At 43.0% G+C, this 20,928-nt stretch overlaps 1 protein-coding gene and 1 pseudogene across 16 annotated transcripts in view; both read left to right on the forward strand.

Moving 5' to 3' along the window:
* SAP130 (Sin3A associated protein 130) overlaps positions 1–20,928 on the forward strand; it is a 90,428-nt gene that overhangs the window by 53,242 nt on the left and 16,258 nt on the right. The window lies entirely within an intron of this gene.
* LOC141584628 (bridging integrator 3 pseudogene) lies at positions 136–20,925 on the forward strand (annotated as a pseudogene).

Here is a 20,928-nt window from a genome sequence, read left to right on the forward strand (position 1 = left end):
GTGTTCTTACCACTCTTGCTTTTAACCACACAGCGTTGCAGTGGGGAGAGTAATAAGCATGCATGACTTAGTGTTGCTATGTTATGTTGCCCAGGCTAGAGTGCAGTGGCTATTCTCAGCTGTCATCATAGAACATCATAACACCAACAGCCTTGAACTCCTGGACTTGAGGGATTTGCCTCAACCTCCTGAGTAGCTGGGATTATAGGTGTGTGCCACCACTTCCAACTTACATGGACTTTCTAGTGGCATGACCTGAATGTGTTTTTCAACCTCTCTGATTCCCATTGCCTGATTTATAAAGTGGGCATTCTTATAACATCTACCTCATAGAAGTTTTGTGTATTTAAACAAAATGATACATTTAAAACACTTTTTATGTGTCTTACAGCAAACACTCAGTTGCTATGGCATTCAAAAATGACATCGTGAAGGTATTTATTTTTGTTTTTTCTGTTTTTGAGACAAAGTCTTGCTCTGTTGCCCAGCCTGGAGTGCAGTGGCATGATCTCAGCTCACTGCAACCTCTGCCTTTCATGTTCAAGTGATTCTCCTGCCCCAGCCTCTGGAGTAGCTGGGATTACAGGCGTGTGCTACCATGCCCCCTTTTTTTTTTATTTTTTGTTTGTCTGTTTGTTTCTTTTGTATTTTTAGTAGGGACAGAATTTTGCCATCTTGGCCAGGCTGTCTCAGACTCCTCACCTCAGGTGATTTGCCTGCCTCAGCCTCCCAAAGTGCTAGGATTACAAGCATAAGCCACCATTCCTGACCTTATGACAATATTTAGTGCCTGCTTTTCCTTTGTTCTTTCTCTTCTTAATTCTACAAGTAATATTATATTGGAAAAAGTAATTAGATAATATAAAAATACTTAATGTATAAAGTGAAAATTATTGTCTCATTGTCCATCCACATTGCCAGTCCCACTTCCTAAAATAATGATGACTGGTGACAGTTTTGGGGTTTTGTTTGTTTTTTCCTGTAGACTTCCTCTGTGGTCAAGATAACAGTTTTGATAAGTATCTTTACACGTCAATTGATAGATTTTGTTTGTTTTTTGTTTTTTTGTGAAGGAGTCTCGCTCTGTCACCAGGCTGGAGTGCAGTGACATAATCTTAGCTCACTACAGCCTCCACCTCTGGGTTCAAGCGATTCTCCTGCCTCAGCCTCCTGAGTAGCTGGGACTACAGGGCACATAACCACGCCAGCTAATTTGTGTATTTTTAGTAGAGACAGTTTCACCATGTTGGCCAGGATGGTGTCAATCTCGTGACCTCTTGATTCTCCTGGCTCGGCCTCCTAGAGTGTTGGGATTATAGGCGTGAGCCACCTCTCTTGGTCCCAATTGGTAGATTCTTAAAAGAGATCTTACTGATTATATTGTTTTATGTTTTGCATTTTTTACTTATCAGTAAGAGTTTACCATGTTAGTATATTTAGATCTACTTTTTTATAAAACTGCATTTGAGAAAAAAAAATTATGAAAGCCTTGTTTGTGCCAGGTATTATTTTAGGATGTGGGGATATAGAGCAGTCACAAAAATAGATGTAGTGTGTCCATTCCCTTTCAGTTTACTTTCTAGTGGATATGAAGAAATAATAAATGTAGGAAGAAAGAGAGACAGTGTAAAGGGAATAAAAAGTAATGAGAGGAAGAGTTGGTAATTTACAGACAAAGCCTTCTCTGAGAAGAGCATGAGAGAATAAGCCATTTGTTCCTTGATGCTGGAATGTGTCAGGCAGAGGAAAGAAGAACCAAGGCTTTCATAAGGGAACTTAGACCTGTCACTTTGCACATTAGCGCGATAACATAAAAAACATAAAAATGACCATATAAAATGAAGCTGCAAAATGATCTTGGTAGTTAATGGAAAGGTTACAGTTATTCTGTGACTTTTAAAAACTTTTGTGAAAATCCTAAAACCTTTCTTTCTGTAGGTTGTAACATATGGGAAAATGAAAAAATGAATTTAAAAAATGAAATTTAAAAAAGTGAAACGAATATTTACTTAATACAGTATCATTTAAAGCATTAGAAACACAAGAGTGGTTGGAAGAGTGCTTCCTTTTTCTTATTGTCTAACTTAAAGTACAGAGGGAGAATTCCTCTAAGCCTTGGCGAATTGTCACACTCTTTAAGTTGAGGTCTACTTCCACGGTTTTACCCTTTGCCCTTCAGTGTTGTGGAACATCTCCAAGACTTCGTTAAATGTGAAGGTTTCTGCCAGTGTGACTTTTGAGACCTCTTCATCCTTTTCCTCAAAACCACTTGGCCTTCACTTCTTCTTGGACTCTGGGTACACACTTTATAGCACCATCTCTCTCTGTGATGGCAGTTTGCTGATTCACTCAGCACTATTCATAGTCATACTGACTTCTGAAGTGCTGAAACCAGCCTTCATTGGCAGTAATTCATTTCCCTAATTACCATTTTCTTTCAGTGTGGAAACTAACTTCAACACTTCAGTTTTGAATGATTGTAATCTTTTTTTGGTTATTACTATCTTGAATCCAAAATAGAAATAAACACTGTTTGTGTCATAAGTGGCTTTCCTAGTACAGTTTCAACTGAAAGATGATATTAAAGCTACTTGACCTTCCTTTTTCTATTCACTGGACTTTTTCAGTATGGTCCGTACCACAGCTTTTTACAAGTCTGGGTCTTAGTCTTTCTTGTCTTTGCTGGACCATTTTGAAATCTTCAAATCACAAACTATTTCACTTCTGGCCTTGCCCCTTTTTGGTCTTTTGTTGCATTTCATCCTCATTGACTCATTCTCATATTCAGTCTTCCATTTTCTTAAAATTTCAAATTGGTTTATCACTAAGAAGCCAGAGCAACACAACTACATGCTTTGTTGTCTTCATGATCTGTTTATGCAGACGATGTTCAGTGATTGATCATTACCAGACTTCAAAAGAAGTGATGTGATTAGTTACTGATCATGATATGCATCTGTTAGTTACATGGTGATATGGGGACTGTAGAGCTAGCTGCATAACCATGGGGATGCATTCTGAGAGATACATCAGTAGGCAATTGCACTGTTGTATGAACATAATCAGAGCATCCTTGTACAAACCAGGATGGGATGGCCTACTGCATACCTAGGCTATATGGTACAATCTATTGCTCCTAGGCTGAAATCTTGTACAGGACTATACTGAATTCTGTAGGCAGTGGTAACACAGTGGTTCATATTTGTGTATCTAAACATAGAAAAGGAACTGTTAGCTGTGTCACCCTGGCTAGAGTGCAATGGCATGATGTAGGCTCGCTGCGACTTCCGCCTCCTGGGTTCAAGCAATTCTTCTGCCTCAGCCTCCCAAGTAGCTGGGATTACAGGTGCCCGTCACCACACTCAGCTAATTTTTTGTGTTTTTAGTAGAAGCAGGGTTTCCCCATGTTGGTCAGGCTGGTCTCAAACTCTTGACCTCAGGTGATCCACCTAAGCCTCCCAAAGTGTTGGGATTACAGGCGTGAGCCACCACGCCCCGCCATTTTTTTGTTTGTTTGTTTTGAGACAGTCTCACTCTGTTGCCCAAGCTGGAGTACACTGGCACCATCTTGGCTCATGGCAACTTCTACCTCCCAGGCTCAGGTGATTCTCTTGCCTCAGCCTCCCAAGTAACTGGGATTAAAGTCACCCACCACCATGCCCAGCTAATTTTTGTGTTTTTAGTAGAAACAACGTTTTACCGTGTTAGCCAATCAGGTCTCAAACTCCTGACCTCAAGTCATCCACCCACCTTGGCCTCCCAAAATGCTGGGATTATAGGCATAAGCCGCCATGCCCGGCCTGCTCAGCTAATTTTCATACTATTTTTGTAGAGATGAGAGTCTCACTATGTAGCCCAGGTTGGTCTTGAACTCTTGGCTTCAACTCATCTTCCCACTTTGGTCTCCCAAAATGTTGGGACTACAGGCATGAGCCACTGCACCTGGTCTGTTTTTGTTTTTGTTTTCAAAACAAAGACTTATATGGACTTAGTTTTCAACTGTTGTTCCTGAAGGTGAAGAGCATTCCATGAAGTACAAAAGTCTTCCTGGGAGCAACAACAGGTGCAGACATAGGGTGAGCAGGGCCTAATTTTTTAGAATCTTTCTTGGATTTGCTGTGCTTCTGAGAAGTTGTGGAGGTAGGGCCCACACAGGCACTCAGACTGGCCTTATTTGCAGTAGTCAATCTGTGGCACCTGAAAGAAGAGAGCATTTGGATTGTGAAGAAATAACTAGCTGGGAGAATGAACTCACCACATGCCCACACTCAAGTAAAAGGAATCTCATATAAATGGCTATTTTAGAAAGAGCCCAACTCCATTCACTGATGAGTAACAGAAAAGGATTAAAATGAAGGTAATTAAATTAAAATGTAGGAAAGGAGCAACAAACTATACTAATCTGTTCCCTAAGACACTGACCAAAAAATGTTGACGGGACAAATGAAATTTATAATGAAACATACCACCATGAATTTAAACATAACAAAATAACCATCTCTGTGAAGGAAAACAAGAAGATCAAATACAAAAGACTCCTGGAGTAAATGGCAAAACATAAAGTGATGACACAGGAGTTGACAGGACTCAGTAGAGAACTAATGAAGACACTACAGAAGGAAGATAAAATTAAAACTACACAAGACAATATTGGCTGCAGAAGATAGAAATGAAAAAGTGAATAAAATAAAAGAGAAAGATAGTCATGTGTGGTGGCGCATACCTGTCATCCCAGCACCTTAGGAGGCTGAGGTCAGCAGATGGCTGAAGCCCAGGAGTTCGAGACCAGCCTGGGCAATACGGTGAAACCCCAGCTCTACAAAAAATATGTAAATTGGCCAGATGTGGTGGTGTGGGCCTATAGTCCCAGCTACACAGGAGGCTGAGGCAGGGGGACTGCATAAGCCTGCCAGGTTAAGTTTGCAGTGAGCTGTGTTCATGTCACTCGACTCCAGCCTGGGTGACAGAATAAGAACCTGTCTAAAAAAAAAAAATTTTTTTTTAAGAGAGACACAAAGATAAAGGTAAACCATATAGAACATACTATAAGAGAGAAGTAAGATCAAGCATGCATCATAATACATGTCAGTGGCTTCATTGTGGGTTAAATTGTGTCCCCAAAAGTCATGGTGAAGTCTTAACTCCCAGTTCCTCAGAATGCAGCCTTATTTGGAAATAGGGTCATTGCAGATATAGTCAAGGTGAAGCCCTACTGGAGTAGGGGGAATTCTCAATTCAATATGACTGGTATTGGTTTTTTTTTTGTTTTTTTTTTTTTTGTTTTTTTTTTTGGAGACAGGGTCTGGCTCTGTTACCCAAGCTGGAGTATAGTAAGTGGTGTGATCTGGGTTCAAGTGATCCTCCCACCTCAGCCTCCCAAGTACCTGAGACTCTAGGCATGCATCACCATGCCCAACTAATTAAAAAAATTTTTTTAGTAAAGACGAGGTCTTGCTATATGGCCCAGGCTGGTCTCAAACTCCTGGCTTCAAGTGATCCTCTTGCCTTGGCCTCCGAAAGTGCTGGGATTACAGGCGTTGGCCACCGTACCTGACCCATGACTAGTATTCTTAGAAAAAGAGGAAATTAGGACATAGACATGTACAATATTATGTGAACATGAAGATAGAGATTGGGAAGGTGCCAAGGAACAAAAGATTTCTAGCAAAGCCACCAGAAGCTGGGAGAGGAGGCATGGAATAATCTGTTCTTCACAGCCCACAGAAAGAACTAGCCCTGATGATGCTTTGATCTCAGACTCCTGGCCTCCAGAACTGTGAGACAGGCTACTTCAGTTGAAGCCACACAGTTTGTGATGATTTGTTGTAGTAGCTCAGGCCTTAACTCCCTTGATTCCAGATTGCATAGCAAAGCAGAACCCCCACCTCTGCCTTGTATACAGAGGCACACCAACCACAGAGTGATTCAGGAAAGTAGAAATGAAACATGAAGTAAAGGCATGCTGAACTTGACTTGTACTAACTCAAAAGAGATTGATACAGTATCAGGAATTTTATGAGGCAGGCGTTAAATATAGCCATTGAAAAAATTATATTACTGTGTAAAAACTCATAATTTAAATATAGTAAATATTTAAAACTCAGCACTTGCTAATTATTCAGCTACATTTCACCCTTCCTATGGAATAATTATATAGAATGGTGTGTTGTTTCACGTTCCCCCCCTGCACTCCCAGCCCACTCCACCCTGACTGATTTAGCATTGGCACCTTGAAATTGGCCCTGGTTAGAGCACTTGTTCCACAGAAATCATCAATAGCACTTTGTTTACTGTTTCGTTGATCATCTAAGCAGAGATTGATAATCTTTTTCAGTAAGGGAAAAAATAGATAGTTATTTTAGGTTTTGTGAGTCGTGTAGTCTCTATCATGAGTCCTCATGTCGGTGCTGCTATCTAAAAGACTTCATCTACAAAACTATGTTGGGAGAGGAACGAGCTGTGGCTGGGAACCCCGGCGGCAGGCCCAGGTTTGGGACCATGAGCTAGATTCCTTTTAAGATTGGGCAGCCCAAAAAACAGATTGTGCCCAAAACAGTGGAGAGCGACTTTGAAAGGGAGTATGGAAAACTCCAGCAGTGAGTGTCAACCTCAGAAGGATGAGGCTAGAAGAGCAGACCCTGAAGGCTACAGAAAGACATGAAGAAGAGCATCGACGCCAACCTGGATACTGACTGAGAACCCACATGTGCCAGGCACTCTCAGCGCTAGATAGTCAACAGCAAGGCAGGATAGGAGCTTACGTTCTAGGAGGAAGACCTGCAAGAGATCCAAGAGGATGGATATAATCACACATCATGGAGAGCACTGTCAGGAAAAATCAGGAGCTCCTAAGCCTCAGCCAGTTACTGATGTGTAAACACACAGCTTTCCTACCAAGCACTGATCACAAAAGGAAGACATTCCTTCCCTGGGAGCTGCCACCACCACCACCATGCCCTGCCATGTCAAAATCTGCTGTGAAGATATCCTTGGACTTACTCTCAAATCCCCTCTGTGAGCAAGACCAGGACCTTCTGAACATGGTGACAACCCTGGATACCGTCATGAAGCAGATGGATGCCTTCAACCAGGAAAAGGTGAACCAGATCCAGAAGACTGTGATTGAGCCCTTAAAAAAGTTCGGCAGCATCTTTCCCAGCCTCAACATGGCCGTGAAACAGCGGGAACAGGCCTTGCAGGACCGCAGGAGGCTGCAGGCCAAGGTGGAGAAGTACAAGGAAAAGATGGGGCCAGTGCTGGCCGAGCTCCACCAGGCGCGAGAGGAGCTGCGGCCTGTGTGGGAGGACTTTGAAGCCAAGAACAGGCAGCTGCTGGAGGAGATGCCGTGCTTCTACGGCAGCCGCCTCGACTACTTCCAGCCCAGCTTCGAGTCCTTCATCTGAGCGCAGGTGGTGTACTACTCGGAAATGCACAAGACCTTTGGAGACCTGACCCAGCAGCTTGACCAGCCAGGCCACTTAGACAAGCAGCAGGAATGGGAGAATGAGGCCAAACTCAGCTCTGGGCTCTCTCTATTGTGGCTGATGACTGAAAACCCATCACTCTTGGAGGACTCCTGTGACACTCTCAAAGGCTTATTCTTGCCCTTCTCAGGGGCTAGGGTCCCACTCCTCCCACAGGTTGGGGACAGAGGTGGCCCTGGTTCACTTGCCTGCCCTTTGCAATGAGTGACTCTTCCCGAGCCCAGCACCAGGAGCCCTAGGCAGGCCACCATCTCACCACTCACAGCCCCAGCAGATAAGCAGTGTAGACAAACCCTTGGAGCTTTTTTATTTGGAGAACCGTCCACCGTACATCCTGGCTCATGGCCTGAACAAGCTGTAGCCCTTCCAAGGGCATGGACTTCTTGGCTCATTTGGGGGTCTTAGCCCTGCATGCATGGTGGGGAGCAAATCTACCTCCAAAGGACCCATCGCGGGGAGCCCACTGGCCCCTCGTTGCCTTTTCACTTCAAAGCTTCTTTTTTCTGGGAGAGGCCCTGAGCCCTGCCTGGAAGAGCTGGTCCTCCAGCCCTGGCAGGCCCTCAGCTGGCTTCCCAGCAAGACAAAACTACCATCGTGGCTTTGCGACCCAAGTCCCAAGTAGCTGGGGTTCCCAAGGTAACTGAGAACTGTTACCTCGGGAACTCGAACTGTCAGTGGAACTGTCCCACCACACAGAGTGTCCCATGTTAATTCATAGGCCTCAAAGCAAGAACATTGGGTTTGTGTCTCACCTGAATATTTGAAATTTTATTTTTTCAAGTAAAGTTTTCAATGAAAAAAAAACTGATGTTGGGCTGGGATATAGTTTATCAACACCTGATCTAGACATAAGAAAGTAATGGAGAAAACATTAGTCATACGGAACTTGAAGTTGCTTGTCAGGTCATGCGTGGTGGCTCATGCCTACAATTTCAGGACTTTGGAAGGCTGAGGCAGGCAGATTACTTGAGGTCAGGAGTTTGAGACTAGCCTGGCCAACAGACATAACCTTGTCTGTACTAAAAATACAAAAAAGTAGCTAGGTGTGGTGGTGCACCTGTTGTCCCAGCTACGTGAGAGGTGGGAGAATTGCTTGAGCCTGGGAGGCGGATCTCTGCAGTGAGCCCAGATCATGCCACCGCACTCCAGGAGCCTGGGTAACAGAGTGAGACCCCATCTTTTTTTTGTGTTTGAGAGAGTTTCGCTCTTGTCTCCCAGGCTGGAGTGCAGTAGTGTGATCTCTGTTCAATGCAGCCTCCGCCTCCCGAGACCCTGTCTTTAAAGAAAAAGAAAGGCTGGGCACGGTGGCTCACACCTGTAATCTCAGCACTTTGGGAGGCCGAGGTGGGTGGGTCACCTGAGGCCAGGAGTTTGAGACCAGCCTGGCTAACATGACAAAACCCTGTCTGTACTAAAATAGAAAAAATTAGCCAGATGTGGTGGTGGGTGCCTATAATCCCAGCTACTGGGAGGCTGAGGCAGGAGAATCACTTGAACCCCAGGAAGCAGAGGCAGCAGTGAGCCAAGATGGTGCCATAGCACTCCAGCCTGGGCAACAAGAGTAAAACTCCATCTCAAAAAAAAAAAAAAATTGGTTTACTATAGCTGTTACATTATGAAGATGCCAAAAGTTTAAGAAGTGTTCTGCATATATTCAAAACCATTATCTGACTCAGGGAAGAAATGTCACATGCCATTGTGAATTCTCCCGTTTTCCTTCTCATATTATATTTAGGAAATATCCTATGTGTGGGTTCAGTCTTTGTAATTTTTTGAAATTTGAATTTTGACCTAATGTATGGTCTACCCTAGAGAATGTCCCATGTGCCGTTGAGAAGAATGTACAGTCTGCTGTTGTTGGGTGTATTCCATATGTCTGTTAGGCCTAGTTTGTTTAGTGTTCAAGTCCTCTGTGTCCTTGCTGAGTTTCTGTCTGGATGTTCCAACCATTATTGAAAGCGTGGTACTGAAATCTCCAGCTATTCTCATTGTCCTCTCTGTCTCTCCCTTTAATTCTGTCAAAGTCTCCTTCCTATATTCTGTTATATGGGGCCCCATTCTTTGATGTGTGAAGGTTTATAATTGCTGTATCTTTTTCTCTTTATTGTGGTATGAACACTTAACATGAGATCTGCCCTGGCAGGAAAAAATTTAAATGTATATTATTGTTCAGTGTAGGCACAGTGTCACACAGCAGAGCTCTAGAACTTCTTCATTTTGCTTAACTGAAACATTATGCCCTTTGATTATTTCTCCCAGTCCTTTGGTCTTCTCTCTCTCTCTCTTTTTTTTTTTTTTTTTTTTTTTTTGAGACGGAGTTTCGATTGTTACCCAGGCTAGAGTGCAAGGGCGCCATCTCGGCTCACCGCAACCTCCGCTTCCTGGGTTCAGGCAATTCTCCTGCCTCAGCCTCCTGAGTAGCTGGGATTACAGACACACGCCACCATGCCCAGCTAATTTTTTTTTTGATTTTTTAGTAGAGACGGGGTTTCACCACGTTGACCAGGATGGTCTCAATCTCTTGACCTCGTGATCCACCCGCCTTGGCCTCCCAAAGTGCTGGGATTACAGGCTTGAGCCACCGCGCCCGGCCCTCTCTCTCTCTTTTTTTTTTTGAGACAGAGTCTTGCTCTGTCACCAGGCTGGAGTGCAATGGCGCCATCTCGGCTCACTGCAACCTTTGCCTTCTGGGTTCATGGAATTGTCCTGCCTCAGCTTTCAGAGTAGCTGAGATTACAGGTACACACCACCAAGCCCAACTAATTTTTGTATTTTCAGTAGCGACGGGGTTTCACCATGTTGGCCAGGATGATCTCGATCTCCTGACCTTGTGATCCACCTGCCTCAACCTCCCAAAGTGCTGGGATTACAGGTGTGAGCCACCACACCTGGCCTGGTCTTCTCGATGAATCTTTTATTAATTTAGTCTGTCTTTTGTCTTTTGTTTTTGATTTAACATCCATTTTCTCTAATACTGATACAGGCCCCCAGCTTTCTTTCAGTTACCATTTTTATGAAATATCTTTTTCTATCCTTTCACATTTTGTATGTTATTGAAGTTAACTTGGTATCAATGCAAACTACATTGGTATGAATGTAGACTGTTGATTGTAATCCCACGGAAACCAACGTTAAAATACCACTGAAAAAAGATGTCATCTGAGGACTCAAATCACACACACAAATATTTTTTCAAATGATTTATCAAGCAAAGGTAAACAAATTGAAATCTTATCAGAAAAAGGTGGAATTCAGCTTAAATGCAAAACACAGAGAGTCCTTTATAAGGCTGAAGGATCTAATTTACAGTGAAGTTTTAACAGTTAAGAATATCCATATACCAAATAATATAGCATCAAGATTCATAAAGCAGAATTTATAAGAAGTATGAGGAGGGTTTCAAAAAGCAGCATAGAAGCAAAAAGGCTTTAATTCACATTTTTCAGACCTCATCAGTTCTAGCAGACAACAAATAGCATATAATAATAAGGGGAAATACGGCTGGGCGCGGTGGCTCACACCTGTAATCCCAGCACTTTGGGAGGCCAAGGTGGGTGGATCACGAGGTCAAGAGATCGAGACCATCCTGGTCAACATGGTGAAACCCCATCTCTACTAAAAATACAAAAAATTAGCTGGGCATGGTGGCGCATGCCTGTAATCCCAGCTACTGAGGAGGCTGAGGCAGGAGAATTGCCTGAACCCAGGAGGCGGAGGTTGCGGTGAGCTGAGATCACGCCGTTGCACTCTAGCCTGGGTGACGAGCGAAACTCTGTCTAAAAAAAAATAATAATAAGGGGAAATAGATCTATTAAATTTTGTGTGTTAATTATACCTTTTTTTCCTCTCTCTCTTCTTTTTGAGACAGTCTTGCTGTGTCTCCCAGGCTGGAGTGCAGTGGTGTGATCTCAGCTCACTATAACCTTCACCTCCCTGGTTCAGGCAATTCTCATGCCTTAGCCTCCTGAGTGTCTGGGATTACAGGCATGTGCCACTGTGCCCAGCTAATTTTTGTATTTTTAGTAGAGACAGGGTTTTGCCATGTTAACTAGGCTGGTCTCAAAACTCCTGAGCGATCCGCTCACCTCGGCTTCCCAAAGTGCTGGGATTACAGGCGTGCACCACCATGCCTGCCTTCTACTCCTCATTCGTTCATTCATTCGTTCATTTATTGAGACAAACTCTTAGTGTGTTACCCAAGCTGGAGTGCATTGGCACAGTCATGGCTTGGCTCACTGCAGCCTTGACTCTCCCCAGGCTTAAGTGATCCTTCCAGCTCTGCCTCTAAGGTAACTGGGACTACTTGGGTTAGTGTTAGTCTGGGTTTTTTTGTTTTTTTTTAAGACGGGGTTTCACCATGTTGGTCAGGCTGGTCTTGAACTCCCGACCTCAGGTGATCCGCCCGCCTTGGCCTCCAAAGTGCTTGGATTACAGGCCTGAGCCACCACTCCCAGCCAGTATGGGTTTTTTTGTTTGTTGTGTTTTGTTTTGTTTTGTTTGAGATGGAGTCTTACTCTATTGCCAGACTGGAGTGTAGTGGCACAATCTTGGCTCACTGCAACCTCTGCTTCCGAGGTTTAAACGATTATCCTGCCTCAGCATCCCAAGTAGCTGGCACTACAGGTGCGTGCCACCATACCTAGCTAATTTTTTTGTATTTTTAGAAGAGACGGGGTTTTACCATGTTGGTCAGGATGGCCTCAATCTCCTGACCTTGTGATTCGCCCACCTCAACCTTCCAAAGTGCTGGGATTACAGGTGTGAGCCACCGCACCCGGCCTGTTTTGTTTAGTTTTTTAAGATAGTCTCATTCTGTCGCCCAGGCTGGAGTGCAGTGGCAGGTTCTCAGCTTACTGCAACCTCCACCTCCCAGGTTCAAGTGATTCTCATGTCCCAGGCTCTTGAGTAGCTGGAATCACAGGCATGTGCCACCAAACCCACTAATTTTTGTATTTTTAGTAGAGACAGGATTTCACTATATTGGCCAGGCTGGTCTTGAACTCCTGATCCACCTGCCTCAGCCTCTCAAAGTGCTGGGATTACAGGCATGAGCTGCCGCGCCCGCCTAAATTTACTTATTTTTTAGACAAGGTCTCACTGTGTCACCCAGGCTGCAGTACAGTAGTGTGACCAGTTCACTGACCCCTTGAACTCCTCAGATCAGGTCATTGTCCTGCCTCAGGCTCCTGAGTGGGAGACTACAGGCATATACCACTATGCCCAGCTCTCAAAAAACATTTTCAAATGGGTTAAAAGGGCATTCTGTTTTCTCCTGTCATTCCTGTTTCTAGTCCCTGCCAACACTAACTCAATCAAGATAAACCATAAAAAAATTCAAAAGGAGTTTTTTACATTGAACTTACTTAGTTCTGTGCAAATAACAAAAGAAAAAAGCATGGATAAATTTATTTATAATCTTAGAACAGGAAGGATATTTTCTATTATGTATTAGTCTGTTTTCATGCTGCTCATAAAGACATACCTAAGACTGGGCAGTTTACGAAGGAAAGAGGTTTGATGGAGAACTCACAATTTCATGTGGCTGGGGAGGCCTCACACTCATGGCTGAAGGCAATGAGGAGCAAGTCACATCTTACGTGGATGGTGACAGGCAAAGAGATTGTGCAAGAAAACTCCCATTTTTAAAACCATCAGATCTTGTGAGACTTAGTCACGATCATGAGAACAGAATAAGAAAGACCTTCCCCTATGATTCAGTCATCTCCCACCAGGTCCCTCTCATAATACATGGAAATCATGGGAGCTACAAGAGGAGATTTGGGTGGGTACACAGAACCAAATCATATCACATTATGATTTAAACTTCAGAATCTATAAAAAGAAAGTATTGGGAAATTTGACTCAGGGCTGGGTGCTGTGGCTGACACCTATAATCCCAGCAATTTGGGTGGGCGGATTGCTTCTAACTCAGGAGTTCGAGACTAGCTTGGGCAACATGGTGAAAATCCATCTCTACAAAAGATACAAAAATTAGCCAGGCATGGTGGCAAACACGTGTGGTGCTGGCTACTCAGGAGCCTTAAGTGGGAGGATTGCTTGAGTCTGGGAGGTTGAGGCTACAGTGAGCCAGGATCATGCCACTGTACTCCAGCCTGGGTGACAGAGTGAGACTCTGTCTTTAAAAAGAGAGAGAAATTTAACTCAGTAAAAATTATTTAAAAAACAAACTACATTTGTCAAGAAACCACTTAATAAGCAAAGTGAAGACAAATGATGAATTGGGAAAATATATTTCCAACTTGTATCCAACGGCTAATCTTTGTAGTATATAAATAACTGTCAGAAATGAAGAATAAGTAAGTCAGTCGAGTAGAAAAATGGGCAACCTTTTTGAACAATTAGTTCACAGGTAAAGAAGTACCAATGGTCCTTAACATGTGAAATGATGCTCAATTAATTTTTCTTTTTTGAGACGCAGTCTCACTCTCTTGCCCAGGCTGCAGTGCAGTGGTGCAATCTCAGCTCACTGCAACCTCTACCTCCTGGGTTCAAGTGATTCTTCTGTCTCAGCCTCCCAGGTAGCTGGGACTACAGGCACACTACCATGCCCAGCTAATTTTTGTATTTTTAGTATTGACGGGATTTCACCAGGCCAGGCTGGTTTCGAACTTCTGACCTCGTGATCCACCTGCCTCAGCCTCCCAAAGTGCTGGGATTACAGGCATGAGCCAGTGCTGCCCGGCCTTCAACTTCTTTATATCAAGAGATGAGCAAACTGAGAGCACACTGAGACACTGTCATTTACCTTTCATACTGGCAGAATGCCAGAAGTTTGAAATATGCTATTGGAAAAGCTGTGGATAATTGGGTGCTTTTATTCTTGGTGAGAGTGTTAACTGTTATAACCCTTATGGAAGGGCAACTTGGCAATACTTATCAAAATTACAGAGGCATTTTTCTTTCCCAGGTATGTGTGGTAATTTATTATTCAGATGCACTGGCGCACGTATCAGATGAAAAAGGTGTCAATGTGCTGAGAGCTAGCACACCAGAGTTGGAAGAGCTCTGTTGAAAGATCTCAGCTGGCTTGCTGCTTCCTGGGCAGCTCCACTCTGAAATGTAGCTCTCCTGAGCAGTCAGCACTAGTGCTCAGAAGCACCTCCTCTCACCCTGTAGTTTTCATGCCACCCTCACGTTCCCCAAATTTCTTAGCGTAGAGAAGCAAGGAAATGTCATACATTGGGAAGTCTGGCTCTGACAGCATGTGGTTCATCCACTGTAGCTGGGCATTGCATTTCTTGGTAGGATGTATGCATTCCACTCATCTTCTGCCTCCAAATATTCCCAGTTAAATTTGTAGTTTTTTAGTCCATTGAATGTTGTTATCTGTATTGGTCTTTGTACTCTACCACGAATAGGGGACTGGGTAAATAAAATACGGTTATAAGTCAAAAACACAACCCAAATGAATCAGTAAAACAAGGTATGAGGTATATGCTATGACACTTTTGAAATAAGCAGGGAGATTGTGTAAGAAAATAACATTTGGGCTAGGTGCAGTGGCTCATACCTGTAATCCTAGCACTTTAGGAAGCCAAGATGGGAGGATCACTTGAGCTCAGGAGTTTGAGACCAGCCTGGGCAACAGAGCAAGACCTTGTCTCTACTGAAGTTGGGAAAAAAAAAAAATTAGCCAGGCATGGTAGTCCACCCCTGTAGTCTCAGCTGCTAGAGAGGTTGGGGAGGCGGAGGCAGGTGGATCGCTTGAGCCTAGCCTGGACAGCATGACAAAACCCTAACTATACAAAAAAATTCAAAAACTAGTTAGAGGTGGTGGTGCACACCTGTGGTCCCAGCTACTGGGAGGCTGAGGTGGGAGGATTGCTTGAGTCTGGTAGGTTGAGACTGCAGTGAGTTCTGATCATGCCACTATACTCCAGCCTCGGCGACAAAGCCAGACTCTGTCTCCAAAAAAAAAAAGAAAAGAAAAAAACATTTATATTTGCTTATGTCTACATGCATAAGTACTGTAAGTGCATACAAAAAATTATTGTATTTCATTGTGAGAAACAAGGTTTTAAAACCATAGCATCTCTAAAATCAATATATTACTTAAAATTGATGACATCTTAATATTCTAGAATTTAGTTATTGCATTTTTAAGTATACACAAAATAGTGGTTCATTTTGTAATTGTTGCCATCTTAGAGTCAATGGAATGCTGAGATACAGTGGTATTGTGTGGAAGGTAATAGTGGATGGCTTAGAAGAAGGGAGCTTTCTCGATATATCATTTGAAACATGTGAATGCATTACTAATTCAAAGCAAAAAACTTTTAAGGAGTTGGGCGTGGTGGCACGTGGCTGTAGTCCCAGCTACTCCGGAGGCTGAGGTGGGAGGATCACTTGAGCCCAGGAGTTCTGAAGCTGTAGTGCACTATGCCAGTTGGGTGTCCACACTAAGTTCGGCATCAATATGGTAACCTCCCATGAGCAGGGGATCACCAGGTTGCTTAAGGAGGGGTGAACTGGTCCAGGTCAGAAGTGGAGCAGGTCAAAACTCCCGTGCTTATCAGTAATGGGATCACACCTGTGAATAGCCACTGCACTCCAGTCTGGGCAACATAGCGAGACCCCGTCTCTAAAAATAAATAAATAATATAATATAATAAAAAACCATATAAGGAAAATAAGATATTGGAAAATATAAAACATTTAAAAAGTAAATCCAATAATTGCCAATATAAATGAATTTAATTTTTTTAAGTCATTTAGTACTATAAGGCTTATGTTTGTTTAGGTTTTTCTAGGTATCACTAGTTCATCTTCAGACGCTCCACCAAACCTGCAGAACTGCTCTAAATGAGGCAAACCTATCAGATCTCTGTCATTTGTGCTTGTTCTTGATCATATTCCCACTTGAAGCCTTGCTTCTCCCTGCCCCAGTCTGTATTAGTCCCTGTCTGGACTTGGTGCCCAGTTGTTGTTCCTGGTGCCTCCTTTCTCCACCAGGCTCTGAATTCCCTTCACCTTGTCACCTGAGCCTGTATGCTTGCTTTTTCTTGATTTACCCCCTTGATTTTTTTTTTTTTTTTTTTTTTTTTTGAGACGGAGTTTCGCTCTTGTTACCCAGGCTGGAGTGCAATGGCGCGATCTCAGCTCACCGCAACCTCCGCCTCCTGGGTTCAGGCAATTCCCCTGCCTCAGCCTCCTGAGTAGCTGGGATTACAGGCACACGCCACCATGCCCAGCTAATTTTTTGTATTTTTAGTAGAGACGGGGTTTCACCAAGTTGACCAGGATGGTCTCGATCTCTCGACCTTGTGATCCACCCGCCTCGGCCTCCCAAAGTGCTGGGATTACAAGCTTGAGCCACCGCGCCCGGCCTACCCCCTTGATTTGTAAGAGCACCTCTTCCGCAGTAGTGAAAGAATGCCCAAGATACCAGTTTTTTATACTTTGCATATCGGAAAACATCTTTATCCTATCCACAGTCTTCAGTCTGTTTTCTCTATATTGTTCAGATTAGGCTAATTATACTGATCTGTCTTCGGCTTCATTGTTTCTAAGGCAAATTCGATGGCTCTCGCCTGTGTAGTCCCAGCTACTCAGGAAGCTGAGGAGTGAGGATCACTTGAGGTCGAGAGCTGGACCAGGCTGTTGTGGTCAGTGATCATGCCTGTGTGTAGCCACTGCACTCAAGCCTCACCAACACAGCAAGACCATCTTATTTCAGTTATTATATTTTTCATTTCTTTAATTTCCATTTGGTTCCAAAGTTTTTATCACTTTGATTTTTTTTACTAAGATATTTCTATTTTTTTCATTCAAGTGAATTTGTAATTGCATATTGACACATATTTCTGATATCTGCTTTAAAGTCCTTGTCAGGTAAGTTCTTCATCATTCATCTTGTCTTACCAAGTTGTGATTTTCCTGTTTCTTGATAAGATGAGTGATTTTCTGTTTAGAATTGTACATTTTAAGTGTTAATATGTGTAAGACTGGATTTATGTATAGGTTGTACTTTAGAAGACCTCCTCTCAAATTACCCCAGCAGGGAAGAAGGGGCATTGCCTTGCCCCTCATTACAACCTGGCCGGGGAAGTCTAGGCTCTCCTCAGCCTTGGCCAGGGCTGCAGTTGTTTCTTTGGTGTTTCACTGGAGTAGAGCAATTATTGTCTACAGGACTTTTATCATGCCAAGCCACTCCTTTTTCTTGGTTCTTGGGCTAGAGAGAGTAGGCTTTTCTTGGGACTCCTGTTTTTGTTTTTGTTTTCGTTTTTGTCTCTGCTCTTTGGCATTTACAGGTTATCAGCTTCTCCAACACCCTATCTGGGACATACAAGGCAAAAAGCAAATCCAGGAAACTGACTACCGTGCCATTCCTGGGGTCTTGAGTTCCCTAGACAATGTGTCTTTTTCTCCTCACTTTTCGGCAGCTTGTTGTGCTTGCTTTGTATATAACACTCAATGATTTTTAGCTATACTTGGTGGGAGGAATAGGAAAAAGTATGTCTACTCCATCATTCCTGAAACACAACTCCTACCCTCACTTTTAAATGATAGGATGGCAGGCAGAATTTTAGATGGGAAAACATTGCTCTTTAAAAATATTAGCCGAGTATGGTGGCTTACCCAGAACCTCAAGAGACCAAGGCAGGTGGATCGCTTGAGTCCAGGAGTTTGAGGCCAGCCTGATCAATATGGCGAAACCCTGCCTTTACAAAAAATACAAAACTTGGTCGAGCATAGTGACACACACCTGTAGTCCCAGCTACTGAGGCAGAGACGGAAGGACTACCTGAGTCTAGGAGTTCAAGACTGCAGTGAGTCATGATCGTACCCTGCACTCCAGCCTAGGCAGCACAGTGAGAAAGTCTCTCTCTTTCTCACTCTCACATATATATGTGAGACAGAGAAAGTGGCATACATATAAAGGTACTATTCTGTTGTCTTCTACATTTTGTTTTTACTTTTGAAACCCAGATATGATTTTTGAGAGCTGATTTTTATCTTATATGTTCATTTTTTTCTGAAAGCTTTAATGACCTTTGTTCTCCATGTTCAAAAACTTGACAGCAGAATTTGGCTTGGTTGTTTTTATATGTGCTGGATAATCAGTGGTCTCTTCAGTCTGAAAACTCGTGTTGATCAGTACAGGGAAATCTTGATATATTATTTCTTTCACAATTTGTTTTCTACTCTGTTTCCATCTCTTCCTTTTTTGGGGGGAAATCCTATTTATCAGGTGAACTTCTGGAATTACTTGATTTTTTTTTTTTTAATCTTTTCTCTCTTATTTACAATCTCTCATGTGTTTTTTTTCTAGGTATCTTCAAATTTATCTTGAAGCCTTCTCAATATGAAAATCTGTAAATGTCTGGGAAAATAGAGAAAATCATAGTAATAAAACAGATGTGACTGTTTTAATATTTTGCTTTAATTTTTCTTTTTTTTTTAAAGAGAGTCTTGCTCTGTTGCAGCTGGTGGAGTTCAGTGGTGCCGTCATAACTTACTGTAGCCTCAGCCTCCCAGGCTCAAACAGTCCTCCTGCTCTTCAGCCTCCAGAGTAGCTAGGACCACAGGCACACACCACCATGCCCAGCTAATTTGTGTAATGTTGGGGTTTCCCTATTTTAACCGGCTGGTCTCGAACTCCTGGGCTCAAGCGATCTTCTTGCTGTGGCCTCTCAAAGCACTAGGATTATAGGCGTGAGCCACCACGACTAGCCGATTCTTTCATGTGCCTATTTAGATATGCAGTTGAGACTAGTGGTTTTTCCCCCCTTTCAGCACTTACACTTTTATATTCCAGAATTTCTGTCTAGTCCCTCTGTTGCCCAGGCTGAAATACCAATGTTACAATTATAGCTTATTGCAACTTCAGACTACTGGGCACTAGCAGTTCTCCTGTCTCAGCTTCCTGAGTAGCTGGAACTACAGGTGCATGCCAATGCACCTGGCTAATTAAAAAAAATTTTTTTTTTTAAGAGATGGGGTCTTACTATTTTGCTCAGGCTGGGTCTCAATCTCCTGGCCTCGTGTGACCCTTCTGCCTTACTTAGCTTCCCAGACTGCTGGGAATTTATAGGCGTGAGCCACCAGGCCCAACTCAATGGTTTCATTTCTACAGGTTAAAAATTCCAAGTATACAGTTACTCATCTGAGAATATAGGAGTAAAAACCAAAGAGTTTTTGCCTTCTCTCACTCAACAACAACACAGAAGCTTCTGTGACCTTTGATTAGTGTGAAATGGGGAAGGATTTCTCCCTGACAACCAAGCAGTCAGTTTTGCAGAAGACACCATGTAGGTGCCCTGAAATTCAATTATGATACTTGGAGGTAATGTCAGGTCTCATTGGTTGAAAGCTCCGTCCCACAAGACTGCACCCAACTTTCAACGCCAAATGCAAGCCCCAGGTGGTTTTACTTGTTCTTCTGACCAGCCAGATCCCATGTATAAGTTTGATTAATTTGCTAAAACAGCACACAGAACTCAGGAAAACACTTTACTTTCATTAACCTATGTATCATAAAGGCTGTTACAGAGGATGCAGATGACCAGCCAAATGGAACAGACGCATAAAGCGTGGGAGAAGGGATGTGAAGCTTCCGTGGCCTCTCCAGGCACACAACCCTCCGGGAACCTTCACATGCTTAGCCATCCCAGAAGCTCCTGAACCTAGGCTTTTCAGGTTTTTATGAAAATTCCATTTACATAGGAATGGTTGATTAGGCATTGGCCATTGGTAATCAGCTCAACTTCAGTCCCTCTCAACTACAACTGTAGTCAAAAAAGAAAAATAACTCCAAAGGCAACATATATATTGAAGAATTCTGGGAGAAAAAGTACATTAATATTCTGAAAATTGGTTGTGCTATGACAGTATGACTTTGAGTGAGTTGTTTAATGTGTTATTTTCTCAGTTAATTTTATTACTGCTTACAAAAACTTGGGTAGGAGCAGGGCATATAATATATTTTTAAAAACTGATTTCCATTTAAAATTGCTTTATTAAACTTTTAGAGTCAAGAAATAGAGCATTAGAGCTGCGCATGGTGGCTCACATCTGTAATCCCAACACTTTGAGAGGCCGAGGTGGGCGGATCACTTGAGCTCAGGAGTTGGAGATCAGCCTGGGCAACATGGTAAAACCCCATCTCCATGAAAAAAAATCACACACATAAATTAGCCTGGGTGATGGCACACACCTGTAGTCCCAGCTACTCAAGAGGCTGAGGTGCGAGTATCCCTTGAGCCTGGAAGACAGGAGGTTGCAGTGAGCCAAGATCATACCACTGCACTCCAGCTTGGGTAACAAAGTGAGACCACCTCCAAATTTTTAAAAAATTAAAAAAAAAAAAGAAATAGAATATCAATTGTACTGTGCTGGACAGAAATAATTGAACAAATAACCATCCTCTGAGATGTTGTGGATGAAGGCAGCTTATTTGCTATGTGTGCTTTTCTTTTGTGTT

Source organism: Saimiri boliviensis, chromosome 5, assembly GCF_048565385.1.
Source record: "Saimiri boliviensis isolate mSaiBol1 chromosome 5, mSaiBol1.pri, whole genome shotgun sequence".
In the NCBI taxonomy this organism is placed as follows: domain Eukaryota; kingdom Metazoa; phylum Chordata; class Mammalia; order Primates; family Cebidae; genus Saimiri; species Saimiri boliviensis.